The sequence below is a fragment of the Canis lupus genome, chromosome 30 (assembly GCF_003254725.2).
Source record: "Canis lupus dingo isolate Sandy chromosome 30, ASM325472v2, whole genome shotgun sequence".
Lineage (NCBI taxonomy): Eukaryota > Metazoa > Chordata > Mammalia > Carnivora > Canidae > Canis > Canis lupus.
The window spans coordinates 34,880,647-34,894,952 of NC_064272.1; the positions used below are offsets into that span (position 1 = coordinate 34,880,647).

General features: G+C 37.7%; 1 protein-coding gene across 6 annotated transcripts in view; it reads left to right on the plus strand.

Annotated features, from left to right (window-relative positions):
• LRRC49 (leucine rich repeat containing 49) overlaps positions 1-14,306 on the plus strand; it is a 158,834-nt gene that overhangs the window by 55,864 nt on the left and 88,664 nt on the right. The window contains exon 1 of one of the 6 annotated variants that reach the window (XM_025472299.3): positions 3,195-3,293. The exons of the other annotated variants lie outside the window; for them this stretch is intronic. The gene's annotated coding sequence lies outside the window, so the exon portion shown is untranslated. Of the gene's footprint in view, positions 1-3,194; positions 3,294-14,306 lie in introns of those variants that run through there. 6 annotated transcript variants of the gene reach the window in all.

Sequence of the window (14,306 nt, forward strand, 5' to 3'; positions counted from 1 at the left end):
GATCTATACTTCTGATTATTAAGAACCAGTTTAGGGGCATGTGGCTGGCTAGGTCAGTAGAGCATGTGACTGTCAATCTCAGGATCATGAATTCAGGTCCCAAGTTGGGCACAGAGCTTACTTAAAATAAGTAAATAAAACTTAAAAAAAAAAAAGTTTAGTTTCTGTGCATTTTTTGGTTTGCATATTTTTTCTTCCCATCAGATCTAAGTGCTAACCCCATTTCTCTGTGCTGTATCTCTAAAAGTAAGAGATTAAATCCAGATAGTGCACTTTGCATATAGACATTATTTCAAAGAAAATACCCTTATTCTGTCTCTCTTCTTCTCTTCTGTGGAAAAAATATTGAAGTTTTCTGAAAGATTTTTCATATTCTTTTCAGCTTATGCTGAATACTGTTCCAGGGGTCTTTCCAGTTTGTTGGGGAGGAAGGATTTCTTTTCAATGACAGTGAAAGGGATACTTAATTTTCTTTAGGGAATTTCTTCCTGAAGACCATTAACAATTATTTTGAGAAGATAGTGTCTCATTGTCACAAAATTCCCTATTTAAGGTGCTGGAAACCCTTAGATTCCCTCAAATTATGGTGGAATGCATTACTTTTGCTTCTTACCTCAATTATGGGGAGTACTTAAAAGAGAGATACAAATTTAGGTGTACAGGAGCTATGATGTTCCCAGGTCCCCAGGATACTTGAACTTCTGAGCTCCTGGCTCTGTAGGGAGTTGGTTTGAATTGCTTATATTTAAGAATGTTCTTCTCAACCTGGAAAGGAGTTTTACCCACCCAGCAAGACAAAGATATGATTAGTGGGATTAGTATTGATAACTTTCTTTAAAAAAAAAAACAAAAACATTTTTAGTTTTATTTTAGCCACGGTAGGTGTTCCATGAGCTGTGAAAAGCTATACTGCTTGATAATAAACGTATTGATTCTATATTCTACTTTGTAAGTCGGACCTCTAGTTTTCATATACCCCAAGTCAATTATCTTTTGTGCCTTAAGGAGAAAAATTAGCAGAGAAAAATTGTATCCATCATATATATGAGATATCCTTTGGCTATTGTCACATTGTCATTAAGGAATATTTGCTTTGTAGAGGTGATTAAAGGTAATCAATGCCATATGCTTCACAGTCCTCCTCCATCTTTTATAACTTTCTTTAAAAAGCATGATTTCCCAAGAAATTGAGCTAGTGGTGAGTCGACAATTTTAATGGTTTCATTTTCTTACTAATTATTTTCTCTGTGTTTCTACATAGGCTTAGCTCACCTTACTTTTGTACTTGCAGCTCATCTGCTTTTGAGGCTCGGGACATTTTCTGTTCTGTTCCTGTTGACACATGTGGTCCAGGAGATGGCATATAGATTAGATTTGATCTGCTGGGAAAAAAAATCGGAGAGTGCAAGCCTTGAAAACATTTGTTAGCTTTACTCAGGACACAAATATCTCAGATAGCTGGGCATCAGATGATTTGTAGTGATAACTATATTATCTTCCAGGGCCCCAGTGTCCTGCTAACAGTCCTGGCATAATAGAGTTGCCTGGTTTTACAGTTCTGTGGTCCAGGAGTAACAGAGGTCAAGAAGAGTAGAAACAGCAGCATAAAGCTGAAAGTACCTTTAAGACTCCCTCTGGAAAACTCACAGATAATATTCAGCAAATGAAAACATCCAATTAATTGTATATCCATTTCAAGGAGACAATAATATACTGACAGTTATATAGTTGGGCTTCCTAATTTTTGACTCAATTGTTGGATTCTTAGAGGTCCATTTGCATGAACTATTAGGTACCTGGTGGAAATTCAGAAAGTTCCAAAATGTGATGGCACCTTATTGAATACAGACTTCCAAAATGGGGCAAATAGGTGCCTATATTTAATGTCGCGTGTACAGAACCCTTTTTGTATGTTTTCCTGCAGCTATTAGATCAGTGCATTTAGCACTACCAGTAGGCATGCAAGATGTATTTAGAGAATGAATGACATATATCCATATCTCTGTAGCTGAATAGAACCAGTGTTTCTGGTTAAAATATTCCTCAAAGCTGAGAAGGCAGAGACACAAATAGATAATTATTATTTAGTGAGTTAAACTTAGTGGTGGTGATCTATGGGGATATTAGAAAATGTAAATAAGCCTGGGGAAGGGAAGTAAAGGAAGCTTTCCCACAGGGAAATGGTACCTGGACTTAATGCTAAGAGAAGAGTAGGCCTTAGTGGGGTTAAAGGTACTTGGATATTCCAGGTGGAGGGCATAAGCTGGGCAGAGTTGATGCAGAAGGCTCATGGTGGACTCACCTTGTCTACCCTCTCTGAACCTGCAGTGAGGTCCTGTCTCTCCCTCTCTCCCTCCCCACCGGGCCCTCTTCTAGCCCACAGTACATTTTAGGATGATCACTGTGAGAGTAATATTCTGTGGTTAACCAAGGGGATCCGTTCTATCTAATTCATTCTTCAGACATGATCATTCCATTATTTACCTCTTCTTCTGAGGTGCTGTCTATTTTGTTTTTCTTAGCTTTCATGATCTCAATTTCTGAGTAGTCTGATTACATTTGTTTATAATGGCTTATGTTAGTTTATGGATGAGAGAAAGTTTTCTTTGATTTCTAGAATTTACTTTTTTCCCCTCAGAGTTAATTGTTCTTCAAACAAAAACAAACAAAAATGCTCTTTTTTGGTTTCTTTATTTCTTTGATTTTTGGATGGTAGCTCATATTTACAAATGAGAGTCTAGATGGATTTGTTTTTCAGCAGTAATTTAAAAAAATCACCATGAATGTAAATTATGAGTATAGGATCTCTGTCTACAGAGGACGTAGAGTAGGGAGGAGGCAGGATATTGACCCAGTTGGATGTACAAGAAACTTACCTTCTGGGAATGGGGCCTCCAGAATTTACCTACAACAGTGCCTTTCCTCTCTCATCATGGTCAACCTTGGGACAATTCACAAGGCATCTACTCTCAGAGTGAGATGCTGGAAAACTGTTACCAAAGGCTTCAATAATTATCAGGACAACTGACCCACATCTGCTGCCAACACTTGCTGCTTCTGATCTTGGGAATATTCTAAGGTTCTGCTGGCAACATTTACAATGTAAATGATTCTGTTCATTTTAGGCTTTTAGCAATTTGGGGTTTTACTGATTCCATCTGCTTTATATCTTCCAGAAATTCCTTAGTGTTCTGGTCTGCTGATGGAACTTCCTGGTTTTCTAGTACTGCTATGGATATTTTCATACTTTTATGTTCATTCATTTCAAAGAGATTTTGAGAGGGTGGAGAGAGGTAAGTGCATGTGCTTAGGCAGCCATTCTCATAACTGTCTTTTCTTTGAGTGATTTTCTCCAAATAGGCTACACGTAAAAATATCCTTGGAAGCTTTAAAAATACATAGTCACTGGTTCACTGCTGGATAATCTCCTCCAGTAGATTTGGAGTGGAGCCAGGGATCTGTAATTTTTTAAGGCTTCTCAAGGTATTCTGATGTACATCTCACTGCTAGATTTGGGAGCCAGTGAATTATGACACCCCAAAATGAGACTGTATTAACATAGGCATCATGCAAAATTTCCCTTCATGAGGAAAAGCTCTATAAACGAAAATATTTGTCAAGGATAAGTAAATATTTGTGACCCTCAGGAGGTAGTTTATGATCTTTAGCCAAGAACTGTAGTGTTCCATCAGCTTCATCTCTTTGACTGAGATGGTTTCAGGGCACTGCTCTTCATTACAAGGTTAAGTTGGGATCGATTCTTCTCTCCAGTCTCTTTCCTTTCATTCTCCAATGTAGAAAGTTTTTACAAGCTTTAAAAAAAAACAAAAACAAACAAAAAACAAAAGGAAGAAGAAGGGTTTATAATTCTAGTGTCTTGATTGCCTAAGAGGAAATGGTTGCTATTGCTCGTAGAACTGAGGGAGGACAGATTCAGTATCACTGGGAAATGAGTCAAATACTAGTGAGGATCAAATATCAGCTCAGGATTCTTGGTCTTATGTGTTCCTTTTTTAAAATTGTGGTGAAATACATATAAATGTACCATCTTAATCATTGTTAAAAATACAGTGCATTGGTGTTACATTCACATTGTTGTACAGCCAATCTCCAGAACTCTTTCATCTTGTAAAACTGAAACTCTGTACCCGTTAAACAATTCTCCTTTCTTCTCTCCCCCAGCCCTGGCAATCATCATTCAATTTTCTGTCTCTGTGAATGTGATTGCCCTAGATACCTCATATAAGTGGAATTATACAGTATTTGTCTGTTTGTGTCTGGCTCATTTCACTTAGCTTAGTGTCCTCAAAGTTCATTCATGCTGTAGCATTTGTCACAATTTTCTTCCTTTAAATTATTCTTGAGGTAGTATGGAACATACTAGAAGAGGGAACTTGCAGAATGAGCCATGCCTACCTCTCCACCTTCATTGCCTTCCCGTAGTGCTCTGGACTCCTGTTCCACTGAACTTTCTTAAACATAGCATGCTCCCCTTGCCCACTTGGTCTTTGTATATGCCATGGCTTCTGGCAATAACATTTTTCTACCTGCCTGGTACCTGAATAACTCTTGATCATCTTCCAGATTTGGGTTTAAATGGTACCAAGGGTTCTCAAACCTTAATTTGCTTAAGAATTATCTGGAGAGCCTGCTAAAGTGCAGCTTTCCTGGCCCATCATCCATGGATTCTAATTCAGTAGTTTTCAGTGGGGCTCAGGAATTTACATCTTGTAGCTCACTTAAAAATATCATAGGTTTGTATTTTTCAATCTTCGGGTCAAAACTCATACAGGGATTCTAAAATCAATCTTGTGGTTAAGTCTGGGAAAATAAAAATGAAATAGAAAATATCAGAGTTTGTTCCACATTTTTTGGGACAAATACTGTTTCATGAAAATTTTCCAGTTTTAATTATACATGGGTATGTTTATGCATGAGTTTGTGTGTATATATTATTTTACTATAAATATGTGGGGACTGGGTTGCGATGTATTTCTCAGTATGGATTGAGTTTACAAAGCTTGAACAATAACATGGGGTCTTGCTATGTGTTTTCCTCATAGCTTCCTATACTTCTATAATTATTGTAGTTCCATAGTTTATTGCATTTTTTATTTATTTTTTTAAAGATTTGTTTATTTATTTTAGAGGGAGAGAAAGAGAGCATGAAGGAGAGGGGCAGAGAGAGAGGGAGAGAGAATCTCAAGCAGACTCCACGCTAAGTCCAGAGCCCCACCCAGGACTCCATATCATGACCCTGAGATCATGACCTGAGCTGAAACCAAACTTTGAACACCCAACCAAATGTGCCACCGAGGCATGCCTGAACTTTCTTTTTAAATTGTTCTCCCTGCTAGACTATAAACTTGACAAAGGCAGAGAAACATATCATATAAGTGCCCATTGTATCCCTCCAGCATCTACTATGTAAATAATATTACTGTTGTATCAAAAATTTTTCAAGAGGGGTGCCTGGATGGCTTAGTTGGTTAAGCTTCTGCCTTTGTCTCAGGTCGTGATCCAAGGGTCCTGGGATTGAGCCCTACATGGGGCTCCCTGCTCAGAGGGGAGTCTGCTCCTCCCTCTCCCTCTGACCCTCCTCCCCTGCTCATGCTCTCTCTGTCAAATAAATAGAAAAAATCTTTTAAAATTTTTTTTTTCAAGAAGAATTAGTTTAATTCCTCAAGTAGAAATATTTCTCTCTGTGGTTTCAGAACTTGTTTTGATGGATCCTCTTTCATGCCATTACTAAGTCATTTCGACTATGTTTAATGCATGGACAGGTGAGATTTAAAGACTTAAGCGGTCAAGTCTCTTGGCGGTTGTTTCTGGCTTCTAGGTCAATCTATTGGTTTGTCAGTAAAGATCTTGTCCAGAACTTCTAGAATAGAGGAAAATCTGTAGAACTTTCCTGTTAGATGACTTGTCTCAAGTAGAGTCATGGGTGTGGTCAGCCCCAGGGTACAGGCAAGAAGGAGTTGCAGTATCTGTAGGGCATTTTAAAAAAATAATAAAACTGAAAAATAAAAAAACTGCCCAGTGTGGGCCTCTCCTACCTCCTTCCCCTCTCTTAGTAGGACAATGCCATTTGAACTGCTTTTTCTTTATGATGCCACTGAAAATTTTAAGCTAGGATTCCATTTTCTTTTGGGGGGCAAGAATACTGTTACAGGTTCTCTAATGATCTCTTTTAGTAATTGTAGTATGACTGAAGCTCACCAAACTGCAAGCTTTTGGATGTGACTTTTCCTTCATCATCATTCTTCAGGGCCAGAGTATCTTCCAGGCTATTTTCCAAATTTATGAGAAGTGGCTTATAATTTTACTTTTATCAAGGGAATCATTCTCTGCATTTTTTTCAAGCTCTATTTCAACTTGGTTAGGCATACCAAATTAATTCTATGTCTAGGAAGAAACCAAATGAGAGAAACTCAGATCATCCTGCAGTTGTCTCTTTCAGTACCAGTTGATATTTTCAGGAGGAAATTATTTAACTGACCTACAGAATGTATTGGAAGTTGCTATGAACTCAGGTTATTACTTAAAGTGATCCTGTAGTTGAGGCTTTGCTCTCATGCTTTTCAGGATTGGAGGTGCTGCTTATGTTGTTTCGGCTTAAGGAAATTAATTTTTGTTAGTTCTGGTATCCAGCGAACTGTTAGAATGCCTTCACTTTTTTTTTCCCTTTCTGGCTCAAGTTAATAGGTAACCAACAATAAGCCAGTCTTCTTACTAACTGAATAAAACAAATAAGTAGAATAACACAGAAACCAACTATTGACAGATCTTTTCTGACTGCCTCCTAAGAAAAGTTTTAAATTTAAGAAATGACTACATACTTGCCAAGGAAATTTCCTATTTCAGTTCTCTATGAAGTGTTTGCCTGATGGTTGACATGTGATTCACCTTCACACAAACATTTAATTGCATTTTCTAAATGTGATAGGCATCATCTAAAGAGGACCTACAAAAAAGCTCTAAAGATAGGGACGGACTCCCTCCCTCCCTCCCTCCCTCCCTCCCTCCCTCCCTCCCTCCCTCCCTCCCTCCCTCCCTCCCTCCCTCCCTCCCTCCCTTCCTTCCTTCCTTCCTTCCTTCCTTCCTTCCTTCCTTCCTTCCCATTACTGTTTTACTCCTCTGCAATAAGGAAAACCTCTAGTGTATGCTAAGGCCCAGTCCCTTAGCATCTGATCCTCAGGCCTAGATGTAGCTTTTCACTTCTTTCAGAAAGAAATTAGATGAACAAAAGTCCACAACTAATAATAGATTCATTCCATCACTTCAGAAAAACAGACTTTAGGTAAGATAAATTTGTTTTATCATGTTTCGAGTTGACATAATATTGGATCTAAATTTATTTAGAGCATGGAACTTTTACTAAAATTGTATGTAATCTCCCATGCACAATTTATTTCAATATTGCCTTATTACAAGTGACTTTTCCATTTAGAAATTAAAAGTATAAATTATTCTAAAATACTATAAAATATAAAAATTTTAAAAATTAATTTATCACATTTTTTTCATTGCTTTTAGGACATTCAGCTTGTAGATGACCATGCTATTTGTAATACTCTGCATTCTACTATAAAGTCTTGTTGTATTTTTCTACCCTAAGTAAAGGATTACACAGTTTAGTTAGTTGATTTTCTCTATGGTTTTATTTTTGTTGTTGTTGTTACAATCAAAATGACTTTTTCTTTATGTCTGTTTTAAGTATTGATCTCAGGCTAGGCAGATTAGTGCCTTACAGGTGGAATATTTACACCATGATACCATGTACTCTTGTCACGTGGCAATATTATTGAACACATTGGAGATTTTTTTCTCATTTAAGGGAACTTAGTTACTGCCATTCATACATTAACATTATAAGATTATCCCATCAGTGTTCTATAGATAAGTGAGCGTTAGAAACCAATCATTTTTCTATATGTCTTATATACCTTTATAGTATTTTATGTTGTAAATTCTATAAATTTTTCTTTAAGCAACATTTTTAAGTTAACAGTATATTTGCTTTATATCTCCTTTTTTTTAAATAAAGGGTTTTATTTTTTATTTATTTAAGTAATCTCTATACCCAACATGGGGCTCAAACTCACAATCCCAAGATCAAGAGTCACATGCTCTTCCAACTAAGCCCCTGCTTTATATCTTATAATTTTGCATTGCATATTGATTTTACTGCTAAGAGAAAATTACTTAAGTGACATGAATAGAGACTAAAGGCTTCATTCAGGGCAGCCTGGGTGGCTCAGCGGTTTAGCAACGCCTTCAGCCCAGGGCGTGATCCTGGAGACCCAGGATCGAGTACCATATCGGGCTCCCAGCATGGAGCCTGCTTGTCCCTCTGCTTGTGTCTCTGTCTCTCTCTCTCTCTCTGTCTTTCTCTCTTTCTCTCTCTCTCTCTGTCTTTCATGAATAAATAAATAAAATAAAAAAAAATAAAGCCTTCATTCAGATGTGTTGTCAGGGAACACCTGAAAACCAGGTGACTTTCCAACTGAAGCAGAATCAGAGGTTGTATAGCATATTGGAAAGGTGACTATGGGATCTTGCTGTTTAACCATAGGCAACAGTTTTCCACTTTACCCTCCACTAGTGCTTGGGGGTTATTCCTTTTTTCATGCCTCTTGCTTGAGGACTCCATAACAACGTATTTTTGTTCTTGTTTTGTTTTATTTTATTAAAGATTTTATTTATTCATTTGACAGAGAGAGCATAAACAGGGGGAGTGGCAGGCAGAGGGAGAGAGAGAAGTAGGCTCCCCACTGTCAGATGTAGGCCTGACATGGGGCTCGATCCCAGGACCCTAGGATCATGACCTGAGTCAAAGGCAGATTCTCAGCTAACCGAGGCACCCAGGTGCCCCTAGAATATATTTTCTGAGGACTGTTTTTGCAAACCTTGTGGTTTATTGAAGAGCCCGAGTTCATAGGGCAGGGGTAGTAGATACTAAAGAAGAAAGAAAAGGGGACAAAGGTACAAGGCAGTAGGGAAACTGGGGTCTCTCTATATGTTTGTGGTAATTATTTCTTTTGTCATACCTTTGAAGGAGGGAAAGGCAGAAAAGAATCAAGTGGTTAGCAGTTCCTTTTTATTATTATAACAGTCTTATGTTTCCCTATTTGTATCAGCACTCATAATCACGTAAAACATCAGTTCTGTGGTTCAAAAGTACATAGAAGTGCTGTCATGGATTTTATTTATAACATTATAAGGGAACTTCACTGGAAGTTTTCCAGATACTTACTGTCATCATAAAGTTTCATTTTTATTAGTGTGGAGGTAATATTTGTGTGTATATGTGTGAGTGTTATTCTCAGAGGAAGGATTCTTTTTTTTTGTATATTTTTTTATTGGAGTTCAATTTGCCAACGTATAACACCCAGTGCTTGTCCTGTCAGGTGCCCCCCTTCCAGTCACCTCATCCCCCCACCCACTCCCTTCCACTACCCCTTGTTTGTTTCCCAGAGTTAGGAGTCTCCCATGTTCTGTCTCCCTCACTGATAATTTCCCACTCATTTTCTCTCCTTTCCCCTTTAATCCCTATCACTATTTTCTCTATTCCCTGAATGAATGAGACATATAATGTTTATCCTTCTCTGATTGACTTACTTCACTCAGCATAATACCCTCCGGTTCCATCCACGTCATAGCAAATGGTGGGTATTTATCATTTCTAATGAGTAATATTCCATTGTATACATATACCACATCTTCTTTATCCATTCATCTGCCGATGGACACCGAGGCTCCTTCAACAGTTTGGCTATTGTGGACATTGCTGCTATAAACATTAGAGTGCAGGTGTCCTGCCATTTCACTGCATCTGTATCTTTGGGGTAAATCCCCAGCAGTGCAATTGCTGGGCCATAGGGTAGTTCTATTTTAACTCTTTGAGGAACCTCCACACAGTTTTCCAGAGCAGCTGTACCAGTTCACATTCCCACCAACAGTGCAAGAAGGTTCCCCTTTCTCCACATCCTCTCCAACATTTGTGGTTTCCTGCCTTGTTAATTTTCCCCATTCTCACTGGTGTGAGGTGGGATCTCATTGTGGTTTTGATTTGTATTTCCCTGATGGCAAGTGATGTGGATCATTTTCTCATGTGCTTGTTGGCCATGTCTGTGTCTTCTTTGGTGAAATTTCTGTTCATGTCTTTTGCCCATTTCATGATTGGATTGTTTGTTTTTTGGGTGTTGAGTTTAATAAGTTCTTTATAGATCTTGAATACTAGCCCTTTATCTGATGTGTCATTTGCAAATATCTTCTCCCATTCTGTAGGTTGTCTTTTAGTTTTGTTGACTGTTTCTTTTGCTGTGCAGAAGCTTTCTTTCTTGATTAAGTCCCAATAATTCATTTTTGCTTTTGTTTCCCTTGCCTTCATGGATGTATCTTGCAAGAAGTTGCTGTGGCCAAGTTCAAGAAGGGTGTTGCCTGTGTTCTCCTCTAGGATTTTGATGGAATGTTGTCTCACATTTAGGTCTTTCATCCATTTTGAGTTTATCTTTGTGTCTGGTGTAAGAGAATGGTCTAGTTTCATTCTTCTGCATGTGAATGTCCAATTTTCCCAGCACCATTTATTGAAGAAACTGTCCTTTTTCCAGCGGATAGTCTTTCCTGCTTTGTTGAATATTAGTTGACCATAGAGTTGAGGGCCCATTTCTGGGTTCTCTATTTTGTTCCATTGATCTATGTGTCAGAGGAAGAATTCTTGAACTCACATTAAGCTAAGGACTTGTGAGCAGGCTGTTTACACACCTCATCTCAGTTGGGCTCACATATACACAGTTGAGAAACTGATAGCTATTGGGGAAAGTGAATCAATATTTTTAAAAGCATTGATGTTTCAAAGGCCTTCTTGGGTTGTTGTTGTTGTTGTTGTTAATGCAATGGTTCTAGAGGTTGCAAGAAAAATTTTGGTACATATTGCAAAGGGGAATTTTGAGTCTTAAAATTACTTATGATTAAATATTATATTGGGTGGTTGTTTCTAGCTTCAGAAACAAACAACTATGATAAATAAGACCAAAATGTGTTTTGCAATTTCCTGTTTTGTTCTACAAATGTAGGGAAATACAAAGTATATTCAGAAACAAACTTAAGGTATAAATAGATTAAAGCCAAAATGCTTTTAGAAATAAATTTAAGGTATTTAAGTAGTTTCCTAGAGTGCTATTCCTTGTACTTGTCTTATAGAAAAACTTCCAAATGGGGTTTGAAATAGTTCATAATAAAAATCCCAAATATAGTGAACATCCACGTTTAAAACAAAGGTAAGTGGACAGATATTGAAAGGACTGAACAGGGACACCTGAGTGGCTCATTGGTTGAGTGTCTACCTTCATGAAGCTCAGGACGTAATCCTGGAGTCCTGGGATTAAGTTCCACATCGGGTTCCCTGCATGGAGTCTGCTTCTTCCTCTGCCTATTTCTCTGCCTCTCTCTCTCTGTCTCTCATGAATAAATAAATACTTTTTTTTCTAATTAAAAAAAAGGACTGAACACATTGATCGGTTTGCTTCAGGAAAAAATGAAGCTCAAAATTAATTATACCAGAACCCCAGATGCATACTTCTACCTGGAGGAGCTTCTCTTAATCCTTCATCATCCAGTCCACACCCAAACAAGAAGAATTGTTTCCTTTTTCTGGTACCTGTAATAGTTTTTTTATATGTATCCAGTTAGACCACATTTCACTTATCATTGTATTGGTCATATTTCGTACCTGCAGACGTGTAATCGTTCTTGTTTTCATTAATGAATAAATAGAACCCAAGTCTGAGGCTGACGTTTTCCAATATTCATGGATAATTCTTTTTTATGAAAATTAGTGTTCTTTATTGAAGGCCAAAAATTACCATGACGTATTCACACCTTGATCATTTTGTGTCTATATCAGATATATATAGATATAGATATAGATATAGATATATAGATATATATAGATATATATAGATAGATAGATATATATTTTTTTTTTTAGATTTTATTTATTCATTCATTCATGAGAGACACACACACACAGAGAGGCAGAGACACAGGCAGAGGGAGAAGCAGGCTCCACTCAGGGAGCCCGTCGTGGGACTCAATCCCAGGTCTCCAGGATCACGCCCCGGGCCGAAGGTGGCGCAAACTGCTGAGCCACCCAGGCGTCCCTATATCAGATATTTTTTAAGTTACATTTGATTGCTGCATTGACAAGTAAAGTATCACTTACTGGAGTATATCCATTTGTGCCCCAGCATCCTGGGCCACCTCCGCTTCAAGTGTCTGAGGCCAGATACTACTTCCCAAAAGCTGTAATCCCTTATCCTGTCTCCCTAACAGCAACGTAATTATATCCCCTATCTTTTCAGAGGCAAATGCATGGATAATTCTTGACAGCCATATTCAACATGTTTAGCTGTCTGAGGATTCATCATGGCTGTCCTCTTGGACAGAGATGGCTAAAAAGTAAATAAGACAAGGAAGACAGTTTAAGATTATTTTACACAGGAATAGGATTATTAGTAACACGTCACAAGATATTCCAACCCAAAGGCTGTCTTCGGTGACTTAAGATTCCAGTGAAATACTTTTTAAAAATTTAAGTAGATTCAAAGTTGCTTCTTGAAAAAGAACTGAGACTTTGCTTGAGGTAGTTTTTAAATCATCTGGTGCAAAAATAAGATAGGATTCTATCTTTCTAATCGAGCAGAAATATGCACCTGATTTTCATATATATGTGAATTACATTTATGAGATATAGAAAAATATAAAATATAGATAGAAATTAGATATGTGAGGGATGCTTGGGTGGCTCATTGGTTGAGCATCTGCCTTTGGCTCAGGGCATGATCCTAGATCCAGGAATCCAGTCCCGCATTGGGCTCCCCGCAGGGAGCCTGCTTCTCCCTCTGCCGATGTCTCTGCCTCTCTCTGTATGTCTCTCATGAATAAATAAATAAAATATTTTTAAAAAGATATGTGAAATATATGGAATCTCTAGAAATATATAGAAATATACATTAAATATATGATATATATAAATACAGAAATACGTTATTATTAATCTTGGCTTGTATAGGAGCTGCTTTCACAGCTATGCTTCTTCTGTAGAGAAGGAGGGGGAGGAGGGAGGGAGAGAGAAAGAGATAAAGAAGGCTTCTTGGTCAGTTACCCTTTGAAATGTAAAGAAATGACTCCAGATATTATTAATTTTTGAAATATAAACACACAGCTCTGGGAGACAAATTTCTTTTTTTCCAGAGTTGTCTATCTACATAATCATCCTTAGATCCAGGTGCCAACATTCTATTCTCAGAAAATCCTGGTCATACAGAAACATGAACATCTTCACATTGTCTTTCCATGTAGAATAGCCGTACACGTAAAGCATAGCCTTTCTGGGGCCTCAGCTACATACCCTGAGTGTTCAGTGAGGTCTTTCCACTGTGTCCGGTTGGAACCCCAGTGTCTTCCAGCTCCACATGGCCTCTAGGTACTCTTCATCTCACAGCCCTTCAATAGTTCTATTTCCCTGGGCTTCCAAGAGCCTAGTCCTGTGTCAGTGCATCCTGATATTCAGCCAAATATTTAAAAGACCCCTGTGCAGATTTCTAGAGTTTCTTTTCTATGTAGCTCCCTCTTTTCCCTGCAAATTCCAGCAGCCTCAACAGACCCAAACTCTGACCTCCATTTCATCCATCCAGTGAAATCGATGTTCTCTTTTTAACTACACTTCCCTGTGCTGTGATCTGGAAAGTGCCTCCAGGTGAATGTGGCTTTCTTGTGTCTCTCTTCTCCAAAGATCACAGCCCTATGCTGTCCTATGTTCAGTGCTTGCTTTGTATATTTTGTCCAGTTCCATAGTTGTTTACACTGGGAGAGTGAGTCTCATACTATCATTGCAAATTGCAAATGTTTTCTATCAGATTTTCAGATTATCATCCTATATATCATCTTTGCCAGCTATCTATCTGGCTCTTAAAGGATATGAATTCCCTTTAAATTAACAATAGTATGTTCCTGTAGCTAGAAAACAATTATATAATCGAATCCTGAATTGGCAGGTGTATAGTTTCTCTAAAAAGACTTCCTGTATTTAAAATGAACAGTTTAGAAATGGGCTTAAAAATATGTTAGATTCTTAAAAAAAAAAAGTTAGATTCTTTAAACTCCTCTCCAGTATGATATTATTTGTTCAGAAAAGTTCATGCTCTCTCTTTATTACTTTATCTTCCTGTAGAAATAGTTTTAAAAACTTTGGATTAGCAGATTCTAATTTTTACTGAAGAGACTAAGAAAAGGACTAACTA